Genomic DNA, 12,872 nt, shown 5'->3' on the forward strand with positions numbered 1-12,872 from the left:
TTTCTCCTGACAATATATCCAAAGTATGTAAGATCAAGTCTTGCCTCTAAGGAGTACTCTGGTCTTACTTCATCCAATACAGATCGTTTTGTCCTCTTAATAGTTCATGGTACTTTCAATATTCTTCTCCAGCACCACCATGCAAACACATCAATTCTCCTACAGTCTTCCTTATTCAAGGCCCAACTTTCACATGCGTTTGAGGCAATGGAAAACATTAGTCCTCAAAGAAACATGCTTGCTCTTCAGTACTCTAAAGAGGTATTGTGCAGCAGATTCACCCGATGCAATTTGTCTTTTGCTCTCTTGATTGCTACTTCCATGACCATTGGTTGTGGATCCAAATAAGATGGAATCCTTGACAACCTCAATCTTTCTTTATTAGCCCAGTTGAGAGGATTTTGATCTTCCTTACATTGAGTTGAACTCCATACTGAAAGCTACCAACCTTGATCTTCAGCAAGAGCTTCAATTCCTCCTTACTTTCTGCAAGCAAGATTCTGTTATCTGCATACCGCAGGATGCTAATAAGCCTCCTCCATTCCTGATGCTGCACTATTCTTCATATAATCCAGCGGCTATGATTATTTTCTTAGTAAATAAATTGAACAAGTGTGGTGAGAGCATACAACCCTAACATATAACTTTCCTGATTTTAAACCAAGTAGGATTCCCTTGTTCTATTCACATAACTGTCTCTTGATCCATAGCTAAGTTCTGGGTCAATTGTGACTTATAGCAACCTTCCAGGACAGAGTAGAACTGCCCCTGTGGGTTTCTAAGACTATAACTCTCTACAGGAGTAGAATTCTCTTATTTCTCCAGAGGATCAGCTTGTGGTTTTGAACCGCCAACCTTGAGGTTCGTAGCGCAACATGTTACCACTACACTACGAGGGCTCCATATCTAAGTTCTAAATGAACACAGTGAAGTGTTCTGGAATTCCCATTCTTTTCAAGGTAGTCCACAGCTTATTATGGTCAGCACGGTGTCAGTGAAACATAAGTCAACATCCTTCTGGTATGCTATTCTTTGAGCCAAGGTCCATCTGACAGCACCACTGAGATCCCTTGTCCATGTCCTCTTCCGAATCTGGCCTGACCTTCTTGCAGTTACCTGTCAATGTCCTGATGCAACCATTATTGGATGAACTTAAGCAAAATGTTACTTGTGTGTTATACCAATAATAGTGTTCTATAATTTGCGCATTCTGCTGGGTCACCTTTCTGTGCGATGGGCAGAAATATGGGATCTCTTCCAGTCAGTTGGCCAAGTAGCTGTCTTTCAAATTTCCTGGCATAGACAAGTGAGTGCTTCCAGTGATTCTTCAGCTTCCTGAAACATCTCAATGGGTATTTGTCAATTCCTGGAGTCTTGTTTTTGGGTAACGCATTCAGTGCAGTTTGGATTTCTTCTTTTGGTACCATTGGTTCGTGTTCATGTGCTACCTCCTGAACTAGTGTACTGTCTACTGGTTCTTTCTGGTACAGTGATGCTGTGCATTCTTTCCATCTTCTCTTGACACTTCCTGCATCATTCAATATTTTCCTTTGAAAATTGCTATTAAGGGTCTGAATTTTTTCTTGAGTTCTTTCAGTTTCAGATTTGCTGAGCCTATTTTCCCTTAAAAGCAAACAAACAAACAAACTAGGCCTTTGCACACTTCATTATAATATTTGGCCTTGTCCTTTCAAGCTGCTCTTTGAAAATTTCTATTCAGCTCCTTCACTTCATCCTTTCTTCCATTTGCTTTAGCTACTCTTTGATTAATAGTAAGTTTCAGTCTCTCGTGACATCCACTTTGAATTTTTCTTCCTTTCCTATCTTTTTTTCAAGAAGCAGATTTTTTTTATCTTTGTAATGATGTGTTGCTTTCTTCATGAATGATGCTCTTGATGCCCTCGCACAGCTCCTCAGACCGTATTGTCATGAGTGTTCAATGCATCAAATCTGTTCACGAGATGTTCTCAGAATTCAGGTGGGATAGACTCAAGGTTGTATTTTGGCTCTTGTGGACTTGTTTTAATTATCCTCAGCTTTGTTCTGAACTTACATGTGAGCAATGATGTTCTGTTCCACCGCCAACCCTTAGTCTGCTTTTAGCTGCTGATATTGAGGTTGTCCATCAGGTCTTTCCATAGATGTAATCAATTTAATTTCTATATTCCACCTGGGGTGGTCTATGTGTACAGTCAACTTTTGTGTTGTTGGAAAAAGATATTTGTTATGAACAAGTTGTTGATTTTTCTAAAATTCTCTTATACAATCTCCAGCTTCATTTCTATTGCCAAGTCCATATTTTCCAACTATTGCTCCTTCCTCTTTGTTTCCAAATTTTATACTCCAATCACTAATAACTATCAATGCATTTTGATTGCCTGTTTGATCAATTTCAGACTGACGATGTTGATAAAATTCTTCAATTTCTTAATCACTAACTTTTATGGTTGGTGCATAAATTTGAGTAATAGCTGTACTGCTCTGATTTCCTTGAAGGTGGACAGCTATAATCTGATCATAGATAGCATTGTGTTTCGTGGTGGATTTAAGATCCTTTCCGACAGGAATGCCCCCCCCCATTCCTCTTGATGGTACTATTCCTGGCATAGTAAACTATATGATTTTCTGATTCCAAATAGCCAATTCCAGTGAATTTCAGCTCACTAATGCCTATGATATTGATATTCATACATTCCATTTTCTTTTGATCATTTCCAATTTTTCAAAATTTATACTTTGCACATTCCTAGTTCCAATTGCTAGAAGATTTTCACAGCTGTTTCTCTTTACTTTGAGTTGTGCCCGTCAGCGAGTGAAGACCCTACCAGCTCCAGATTCACGTCACCACGGCCGGCTCCCCTCCAAGAAATCATCACCTTACTCACATTTTGAGTTTCCTTGGACTTAAGGGGCCTACCTTGCCAGTAGGATCTCTAACAAGGTTCAGTTTCCTTTCAATATTTGAAAATGATTCGAAGCCATGCATGCCATTTTCAGCAGCTTCTTCCTCTGAAGTGGAGAGCTGAGACCCTCTTAGTTTGTTCTTAGTCTGGAGGCTCTGCTGAAATCTGCTTACTCTGGGTGACCCTGCTGGCATTTTTTTTTTTAAGATACCAGTGACATAGCTTCCAGCATCGCAGCAACCCACAGCCACCACAGTAGGACAATGTGACAGACAATAAGTCATCAATAAAACAAAAGTAAGCGCCTTTCTGGTTGTTTCATAGCTTGGGGAGAGGAAATAGAATTGGAAGAGACTAAAGTGCAAAAATGATCTGCAGTTTCTACTTTCTACTCCTCAGTGTTCTACCTTGCATCGTGGCCTTGGACTAACTAGAACACATGTCAGCCACATGTCCTCTGAAGGTTTCCCTGACAACACTGGGGACATAGAGACGGTGACTCTGGGAAGGTCAAGTAACAACCAAGAGGGCACTAAATAACAGGATAGGATTTTTGAATCTAAATTTCTTTTGAAATGTGTGCTGTCCAAGATGATAATCACTAGATTTATATGGTCATTTATATTAAAAATAAGTCCCTCAGTCATATTACCCACATTTCAAGAGCTTAGTAGTTCCTTGGACGGGTGATTACCATATAGATGCTTTCATTTTCACAGAAAGTTCTACTGGACACGCTGCCTTAGAGTCTCATTCAGTCCTGTGTCAGATCATATATCAAAACTCATTTACATGATCTGAGGCAATCTGCTAATAGAGATCCATGCTTGGAAAACAGTCTGATCTTTATTTCACTACAAGTCGTTTCTAGTGATTTCTGATTGTTTTATCTGTGGATCCACCAGACTGCCCGGTCACTCCCAATGCCCTTGTTCTCTTATTTAAAAGCACAAGCATTTGTGCACGAACACACACAACTTTTAACTTGAATATTTTTTCCTGGAAAAGTATAATTTTTGCTTATAACTCAGAGTCAAAGCTCCTAAGATTTGGGTCACATTTTTTCTCTCTCTTCAATACTTTTTCCAGGTAAAATCATGTCCAAAATAGGTGAGGCAGTCTTGATGAACTGAATCCATCTTCAGGGAATGCATAGGAGGAAAAATAACCATTAGAAAGACATGTTACAGAGGTAAGTACTACCAGAGCATACTAGGAAGCTAAGAGAGGTCTGCTGCTTCCAATTACAGTCAAAGGACAGTGTTAACAGCCTCTTGAATGCTCGCTTGCACAGAGGCCGCCATCACCTACATCATCAGGTAAAACCCACGTGCCTCCGCGAACAGATCTCCCAGCAAACTCAGGGTCCCCTCCAAGCACCCACACAATCCTCTCTCCTTGCCACACCCAGAACAGATGAGTCGGGGCTTCTTCATCAGGTTTCGGTTGTTGTGTTCATTTCTGACTTTCACAAAACTCCAGGAGAATAAGCCACGTGACAATTATAAAAGATAAGTTGTTTATTAAAAGTTGAATGTTAGATAATAGCCAAACAGGGCCTATAATCTAGATTTTCAATTACCTAGCATGGGGCTTTTTCGTGTGGCACTCACAATATTTCATATATTCTTAAACTAACCAGAACTATTAATCTTGGTGGCAAATTTCTATTATTTAGAGTTAAAAGACAACAAATTGGGTACTGTGTAAAAAATATAGGGCACTGTGTAAAAAATATAGTGGTTGTCATATTTAACACATAATTCTGCCTTGCAATAAAGGGGAAATTGTACCTATAAAATGAATCTTACCATATTTTACAGAGACTTTGGTAAACTAATCTTGTTTACAGAGGTTAAAGTTATTATTACCTTGGATATTGTGCAAAGGAATTGAAGAAGGGTGCGTTTTTTATTCATGCAAATGACTTTAAATTGAAACTCATTTATTTTTTAACTGGAAATCTGGATAAAATAAATTCTAGTAAGTGGAGGAGGTGTGAAAATGTCCATGAAACAAATTTATGTTAAGTAGTGAATGGGCATGAGGGCACTGGCAGGTCAGGGATTGAATTCCCACTTCCCATGGGGGAGACCCAGCTTTCATTCTTGGGCAGCTTACTTCATGGGCAGTGACCACCCACCTATCAATGGATGTTTGCATGTTGCTATGGTACTGAACAGATTTTAGCAAAGCTTCTAGACTAAGACAAGGAAGAAAGGTCTGACAATCTGCAATGAAAATTGTATAGTTTACAGTGATTTGGTCTCTAATTTATGAGGATGGTGCATGACCAGGTAGGATTTTCTTCTCTTGTGCTGAGGGTCTCCATGAGTCTGATGTTGACTTGATAGCCCTTCACAAGACTATATGTCCAGGAAGTATTATTGATCACTCATTTCCCTCACTTTGATAAACCCTTACATATCACTAGCTTCTCCAATAAGTGCTCAAATATTAAGCTATGTCAATTCTGCATTAAAAAGCAACAAAAACACATTCCTAATATATCAGGAGCAGTGCTACACAAGGAGAATCAATACAGGAGTTCACTTATATCTTTGATCACTGAAACCATAGCTATTTATATCCACGTGCCAGATTTCTTATGTTGCACTGATTTATTTGGTTGTCTTGCTCTTAATTAGGTTTCCAGAGAAGAGTGTTTAAAACCTCAGTGTTGTTACTCTGGCTCTGTACTGCATATGCAATAGGATCCATCTTTCAAGTGAGTCGTGAGATGAAATTGCAGTTTGCAATTAGTGGTGGGCACGTGCCAGCGCTTACATTATGAGCTGTGTCCATACAGAGAGGGACGAACAATGCTGGTCAAAATGTGATGGTAAAGGCCTTTGTCTCTGCATGCGTATAGCTCCTTTCTCCCAGCAAACATTATCTGGGCCGTCTGACAAGGTTACCGAAATTACATGCCAACAGCCCTGGTTGTTTTATGTTCCTCAGTGAAACAGAGAACCCATCTCTTCCAGTTCCAATAGCAGCATCAGGCGGCTGCTAGTCCTAAAATGACAGTAAGATATCTGCCCCTAAAGGACAACATTCTAGAGGAACAAACATCTTGGTTTTCTTCAGATGACAGTTAATACATGATATATTATCATTGCGCCTTGCATTTTATTGTCTAGTTTCTCATTAGGGTCTCTTTACTCTGCTCAGCTAGTTCTATCTATTGTGCCTTCTCTTGGAAGGCACCTAGAGCTTTGAGTCATGAAAATGAGGTTCGCTCCCCACCCAATGCAATTACAGTTTATTAATGCAGTATCGAGTGCTAGAATGTGCACACAGCAGACCGTCGAACCCTGCGGTGCCCTTGGCGCTGGCCTCCCCTCACGGAAAGATTGACACAAGAGAGGGCTTGCACAGCCTCCTACACTGCCCCTAGGGCCACAGCTAATTACAGCGGGAATGCCCCCCAACTTCCAGACTCCCGTAGTACACACACAGACACTCACACCATATGGAACAGTTATATTTAGGTATATGTAAATATGGATGTGTATAAATTAAAACAATAAAAGCAAAAGTACTTAACTAGTTTTGGGTAGTTTAGAAATTTGAGTCCACTGCTAATATATGCACGAAGAGAGTTCTAATAGCTCCCAATGATTAAAATGTTCAGGAAGCTTGGCATGTTGAACCATATGTTAGTACAATGTACAGGCTCATAGATGCCTATGTGTTCATATGCAGTATTGTTGTGGTTAGTTACACAGAGTCCTTCACCAGCTCAGGGCTGGCTGCTTCATGCACAACAAGCTAAATGCCATTTGGTCCTATGTCATCCCTAGGAGTGGTTGTGGATCAAACCACTATTATATACACAGGGCTTTTAGAGGCTGATTGTTGACAGTAGATCACCAGGCCTTTCTTGCTAGTCTACCTTAGTCTGGAAGCTTCTTTGAAACTTATTCATAGTCATGGCCACATGCTCCCTTCCACTGGCAGAAAGGTGATGTCTGGGAATGAGGAGGATTGGTCAGGAACTAACCTTGGGTCTACATGTGGAAGAGACAGGTACCCCCACCCCCTTTATGAACAATACGGAAACATGGATTTAATGCAGCTTTGGCTTTACCACTGCCCGGGGCCTTCTCTGAATCCCCACACTTGGAGTTTCCTATTTTAAAAAGAGAATGAATCACATCATTTTGATAGTCTTGACTTCTGTGTCAGGATAAGGTGCACACACGGGGCCAAAGCTAAAGAGCTTCCGTAAAGCAAGGAGAGCTACCTCAATGGGTGTTTAGGTCAGCACGGGCCTTGTGATCTTTTCAAGCACCCACAGTATATGAAGTGGAAGGTGGGAGAGCTGGTCCAATGGAGAAAGCAACGAGAGGAAGCTGGAATGTGAATACAGTCCTCCCTATTCCCTTACCTTCCTGAAGGACAAAAACAATTTAGGAAGTCATTGAGTCATTGGACACCACACTGCTCAGTGACTATGGTGGTATGAGATGGACAATTGTTTCCAAGTTTAATCTTTTCATTTATGTTTTAATCATCCAAAATTTTTCCTAAACAACTATAGGAATTTTTTTCCCCATAGATTGTGATCCAGCATGACTCTATAGGTAGAGTGTCTACCTCTCTATGGCTTGTTCTTCTAGACTCAGACTTCCACCCGGTTCTCAATGTTCCCGAAGAATCCCAACAGCACAATGAGGTATTTGGTATGGAGACACTTGACCTCATAAGAAACTTCATGAGCTATAATTCCCCAGGAAGACACCTATGTCTTGGTTTTCTAGGGCCGCCATACAAAATACCACAAGTGGGTGAGTTTAAAGAACAAAAGTTTATTTTCTCATAATTGAGGGCTTGGCTCTAGGAAGAGATCCTTGTTTTTTTCAGCTTCTAGCAGTTGCTAGCAAACCTTGACATTCCTAAGCTTTACATACACCTGTCTCCATCATCTATGTTCCTCTTCCCCCTGTTTGTGTCTCCATGTCTGTGCTATTCTTTTTATAACCCTGAAGTGATTAAGTTTAGTACACACTCTACACTGATATGATTGAATTCACATAAAAAATGAAAACCCTCGGTTTACAGAAAACAGGGCTGAGAATTTCAACACATATTTTAGAGTTACACAGTTCAATCCCTAGCATCTAGAAAGACAGAACCGGTCTAGAAACCTGCTACTCCTGAAACCCAGAGGAGCAGAGACACTTCATCCTTTCCAAGTTGACTGAGGTATCAAGATGAGTCTGTCTACACTAATAGCAGCATAGTAGAGGCAAAGATAGATGTGCATGCTTCAGTGGCTTTCCACTAGAGATATCAGATGTCACACAGGCAAAAAAAACAAAAACCTACAGGGAAGCCTATGTTTATGTTAAAATAAATTTATTCTTTTACTGAAATTAGAATTTAAACAGTGTCATGGATTGAATTGTGTCTTCTGCCCCAAATGAGTGTGAGTGGCTTGAGTTATGTAATGATATAATGTTGGCAGTTCCGTACTGATGTAATTATCTTCCATTTGGGTATCTGTGGTCATGTAATCACCTAATGGCTAAGATCTGCTATAAGCAGGCAATCAGTTGAAAGGAAGTTTCCTTGAGAGTGTGACCCACGTGACCTTTTACCTTAAAAGATGTAAAGAGGAGAGGGGAGTAAGTAGAAGAAAAGGACCTGATGCTAACAAAAAGGAAGAATCTGGAACAGAGTGTGTAGTTTGGATCTTGGTTCCTTGTGCTGGGAATCTGAGAGATTCAGGGAGAAAATTGGTACAAAGACCTCGAGATCTCCCAGGAATGGCAAGACCAAAGATGCTGTAAGGAGACAATGACCTTTTTCCGAATCATCAGAGAGAAAAAGCCTTTCTCTCAAGTTGGCACCCTGACTTCAGACTTAACAGCTTCCTAAACTGTGAGAGAGTAAGCTTCTGTTTGCTAAAGCCACCACTGGGGGTGGTTCTGTTAATAACATCACCTGCTACCTAAGACAATTGGGCATCCTGTATTTGATCATCTTTTCATGCCCCTTTCCTCTCGTCTCCCTTTGGAGCAACTCCACAAGAATCCATTCAAAAAGTTGAGGTCCTATTAAAAAATACTTTAAAAATGAATTCTGATGCTTAAAAAAAGAAATTATTCATTGAAAATCATCACCATACTTTAGCAAATAGATTTTATCTCTGAGAATATACGTGAACAGGAATAGTTACATACTGTAACTTCCTGGAAACAAATTTGAAATTTACTTTATTATTATTTGACACCTTATAAGCAAAGCTGCATGTAGTCGATTGGACTATTGATTACCGTTCTTCACTCTTTCCTATATTCGCTCCATTAGCCTTGTGATCGTATAGTTCTCATCCTACAAGAAATTGAGTGTATTTTCCTCCCTATGTTTCCCTATATGTATACTCTGGCCAATGAGATGTTAGCAAATGCCCTGGTAGGATTAGGCTTACCCTTTTGCAATATGCCATCCCCATTAAAGAACATGCCATGGGAGGTTGCCTACTTTTTTCAGAACCATGACACTCTTAAACCAGATCTAAATGGAGTCTATGGTCTGGAGGTAATCCCAGAGGAGAGCCTAACCAAGCTGACGTCCATATTCACGAGCTAATAATAAAGGCTTCTTGCTGTATGCCCTGAATTTGGTTGTGGTTTGCTATTCAGCACTATTGTGGCAAAAACTGACTGATAATCTATGCCTCATTACTCTGCGGTTTCCAGTTTCTTCAAGAGCCCAGATTCACTCTAGCATGTAGGACACATAGTTTTTCCAATTAGAAAATAAAATTTGGAGCAAGAAGTTTACAGGCAATGAATTCCCAAAATCCACGGAGAAGTCACTCACTAAATGAAAATTTCCATTCAGATTGCTAATAAGATTATCACTAATCTGCTCAATTTAAAAACCAAATGTTCTTCCCAAGATCGTTTTTTAAAGCATTTCAAAAATAGGAAGGAGGACTAGCCACCATGGGAAATTATAAAATGAACAGCTGTGGAAGCAACTCATTTATGAGAGTACACATTTAACCAGGCAGAAGATGGTGATTATTATCCCCCCTTCACTGTGTTTTACATTCAGGAGGTGTGCTTATTAAGCTTGGTATTTTCAGGAGAAATCGAGTAAGTAGCAGATGGGAAGGTTAAAGCAGGCTTTTTTATTTTAGTCAGCAGTTTTCTCTAGAGATTCCTGCCATAAAATCTTCTCCCTCTACCACCCCCCTTGAAAAATATGCCAAAACTCTACTTCAATTACTGTTATTTTCAATGGGATAAAACCAAATATTTATATGACTATCCCTAAACACCTCTAATGGAACTGCAAGTTTTTTTTAAAAGTCACATTGTAAGTTGAATTATGCAAAACCTGCCCCCCTATAAAAATAAAAAATGAATTCTTAAATGAGACCCTCATTCCAGAGATGGAGTCAGGAACTGCAATCAAGTTGCTACAGCAAATATGACAACTCAATAGCTGTTAAATGTGAACTATAAAAATTACTGAGAAAGAATATTAAATCAAATTAACTAAAAGAACTGTTTTCCTAATTCTACTTTTGTGTCTCTATTTGTCCATCAGTCCTGGGTTTCAGATACTGAAAATCATGTAACAACATTCAAGAGGGATACCCACAATGACAAAATACATCCAACATAAACCCCCCATATGAGAAAACAAACAAAAAAACAAGTACTGAAAACTAGTTCAGACCCAAAGTGTAACCAAGGGGCCACCAAGTGATAAGGTTGTAACTGTTCAAGTTGGGTTATCAACTCTCCAGTACTCTCTGGTAGGTAACCAGTTGATTCTCACCCCCCATTATGGACAGACGGAAATTACAGGAGGCTTATTTCGTGTGTAGATCTCACACATGTATCGCGGGCTTCTACTGTCATCCATAGCCTTCTGTTGTTAAGATGGCCTCTATATTCATGCAGCATATACTCAAGGCTGTATTTCAGCTGCTATGAACTTATACTTTACATTGGTTTCCATGTGGATTTGAGTATGCATAATTGATGATCTGTTCTATAGCCAGCCTTGGGACATTTTTTGTCTGATAATATTAAGCTTCTTCATCATCTCTTTGCACACATGTAATCAATCTGATTCTTCTGTCTGCCATCTGGCTGAGTCCACGATGATAGTGGTGGTTCATGTTGATTAAAAAGATATTTACAATGAAAAGAGTTTTACTCATGTGAAATTCTCTCATGCAGTCTCCAATTTTCATTTCTATGATCAAGGCCATATTTTCTAATTACTGATCCTTCCTCCATACTTTCTACTTTTGTATTCCAATCCAAATTATCAATGCATCCTAATTACATATTTGATCAATTTCAGGCTGAAAAAGTTGGTAGAACTCTTCAGTTTCTTCATTATTGACTTTGTTGGTTAATATGCAAATTTTAATAATACATGGATTAATGGTCTTACTTGTATATAGAGATTAATCTATGACAGACAACAATGTACTTCAATATAGACCTTAAAATGTTCTCTTTTTTCCACATTCTTTTTTTTGGGGCAGTACCAATTTTATTTTACTTTAAAACATTTTATTAGGGACTCATACAACTGTTATCACAATCCATAGATACATCAATTGTGTAAAGCACATCTGTACATTCTTTGCCCTCATCATTTTCAAAGCATTTGCTCTCCACTTAAGCCCTTTGCATCAGGTCCTCTTTTTTCCCCTCCCTCCCTGCTTCCCCCTTCCTCATGAGCCCTTGATAATTTATAAATTATTATTTTGTCATATCTTTCCCTGTCCGATGTCTCCCCTCACCCCCTTTTCTGTTGTCCATCCCCCAGGGAGGAGGTCACATGTAGATCCTTGTAATCGGTTCCCTCTTTCCAACCCACTCACCCTCTGCCTTCCCAGTATCGCCACTCACACCCCTGGTCCTGAAGGGATCATCCACCCTGGATTCCCTGTGCCTCCAGCTCCTATCTGCACCAGTGTACATCCTCTGCTCTATCCAGACTTTTGATGATGAATGTGATTTATTTATTCTGAATTTGCCATTTTGGGCCTGGTAACCCGCGTGATTTTCTGATTGAAAAATCACGAACGTGTCTATTTCGTCTCACTAATGTGTAGGATATTGATCTTTGTGCATTTCATTTTTGATGCCTCCCTAGATTCATACTTTGTACACTCCACCTTCCAGTTGTTAAGGGACGTTTGCTGCTATTTCTTCTCAGTTGGCGTCACCCTCTATAGCAAACAGGGGTCTTGGAAGCCCCTTCCTCTCCCATCATCAAGGCGGCCCTAATTTGAAGAGGCAGCACTTAACATTTTGAATGTTTTTCAACCTGAAGGGCTCATCATCTCACACCCCACCAGACACTCGCCCACTGCCATTCCTGTGATTTTCAGTGACTAATCACTCAGGAGTGGACCCTTTATTCTTTCTTCCTACTCGTTTCTTTGCCTGGAAGCTCTGCTGAAACCTACACTCCTGTTAGTAGTTGAAATACCTGTATCATAACTTTCAGGATCACAGCAGGGGGCAAGCCATCACGGTGAGATAAACTGACAGATGAGGGATGGTATGATCCATTAGGGAAAATAAGTTAAAACCATTATAAGATATCACTGCACACGTTTCAGAAAGGCTCAAATAAAAATATAGCTAGTTCCTGATTTACAGTGTACTCTAATTACAGAAAATAATACCTTTGAAACCCAAGTGGGGGCTATTTTTTTCCTGTTTTTGTATATCTTACTGTTAGTAAGATGTATTACATACATTGTTTCAGCACATAATTTACTGTCATAATTCTCATGTTCACTCATAGATATTCAATACTTTGATTTACTCTTCAAATCACTGCTACATAGATTTAGTTTTCTAAATTGAATGAGAGACCTTGCTTACTTGAACACATGGACCTAAACACACTTAGCTTTGCTAAAGTCAGTAGACAAATTTCAGAAGCATCGAGAGGTTATTAGTAATGATATAA

The sequence above is a fragment of the Tenrec ecaudatus genome, chromosome 1 (genome assembly GCF_050624435.1).
Source record: "Tenrec ecaudatus isolate mTenEca1 chromosome 1, mTenEca1.hap1, whole genome shotgun sequence".
In the NCBI taxonomy this organism is placed as follows: Eukaryota; Metazoa; Chordata; class Mammalia; order Afrosoricida; family Tenrecidae; genus Tenrec; species Tenrec ecaudatus.